Below are 1643 nucleotides of genomic sequence, written 5' to 3'. Positions count from 1 at the left end.
TTGCTAGCTTGAAAGAGTAATGAATAGTTTGAGTTTCATATCCTTTTATCTCTATAAACATCCCATCCCTTTAACTTAGTTTTTAGGAATTACATACACACACACACACACACACACACACACACACACACTTACACATGCACTCATACAGCACACATATTTTTTCTATCTTTCACACTATTTGAGTGCCGTGCAGAACACAGAAGTGAGAGTTCTAGTGGGAAAATGTGAGCTATCTCTTTCCTTGGATTTATGTAAACAAATACAGACATAAAAAGAAATTTGACACAGCTTCTGCTTCTCCCCTGCAGTTCCTTTGTGTGTTTCCATGCCAATTCTCACCATCCATTTTTCTTATCACAACACTTTCCTCTCCTTAGCATAGTTTATAACGTAGAAATTTGCCCAGTAAATAACTTAGTCAACCTCAACTTCTGTTTCAGTGTACGTCTACATTTGTTGGCTGGAAAATCTTTTTTCAGCTTTTTTAACAGCAAGTCATGTATCTGTATTTAGGCAAATACATTGTTATAGTACTTATTTTGAAATAACAGTTGAGCCGGGCTCGGTGGCTCAGCCTGTAATCCCGCGCCTTTGGGAGGCTGAGGTGAGTGGATTGCCTGAGCCCGCGGGTTCGAGACCCGCCTGGGCAGCGAGACCTCATCTCTACATAAACCAAAAAATCAGCCGGGCGTGGTAGCGCATGCCTGTAATTCCGGCTACTCAGAAGGTTGAGGTGGAAGGATCACTGGAGCCCAGCAGGCGAGGCTGCGGTGGCCGGAAGTGGCCACTGCACTCCAGTCTGGGCGACCGAGTGAGACTCCAACTCAAAAAAAAAAAAAAAAAAAAAAGAAATACCTGTTGAGAAAAATCACGGGGAGGCAATAACAATTTACATGCTTTCAATTCAAATCTTTATTTTTTATTCAAAATATAGCTAAGAACTTTAGGAGTAAGAGGGAACATAATGCTTTAAAACACTACCTTTGTTACTCAAAACTTACAAATAAACCCAAATACAAAAAGAAAAAATACCAAACAAAAAAGAAGCCAATAATTCATGTCTTCTGACAAGTCATACTCAAAGGAAGAGAATAAAACCACCTTACTATGCCAAATATATTGACAGGTTGGGAAAAAAAGTATAAGGGATAAGATGAAAAATCTCCTCAACACCAACTCTAACCCTCACCAGTGTGGATAAAAATAGCATGAGCTAGCCGGGCTTGGTGGCTCAGCCTGTAATCCCGCGCCTTTGGGAGGCTGAGGTGAGCGGATTGTCTGAGCCCGTGGGTTCGAGACCCGCCTGGGCAGCGAGAACTCATCTCTACAATAAATCAAAAAATCAACTGTGGTAGCGTGCCTATAATTTCGGCTACTTGGAAGGCTAAGGCGGAAGGATCATCGGAGCCCAGCTGGTGAGGCTGCGGTAGCCGGGAGCGGCCACTGCACTCCAGTATGGGCGACAGAGTGAGACTCCAACTCAAAAAAAAAAAAAAATAGCATGAGCCAGAAGAAAAGTTCCTGTTAACATGGATCAGAGAGCAAGTTTTTGCATGGCTTATCAAGTGTTATATGGCCTGACCTCTGTCTACCTTGCTTCTATCTCATCCCCCTTAATTCAGCCAGTTCTGCTTTCTTTG

Source organism: Carlito syrichta, unplaced genomic scaffold (assembly GCF_000164805.1).
Source record: "Carlito syrichta isolate Samal-C Ts95f unplaced genomic scaffold, Tarsius_syrichta-2.0.1 Scaffold304472, whole genome shotgun sequence".
Lineage (NCBI taxonomy): Eukaryota > Metazoa > Chordata > Mammalia > Primates > Tarsiidae > Carlito > Carlito syrichta.
This window is presented reverse-complemented; position numbering follows the sequence as displayed.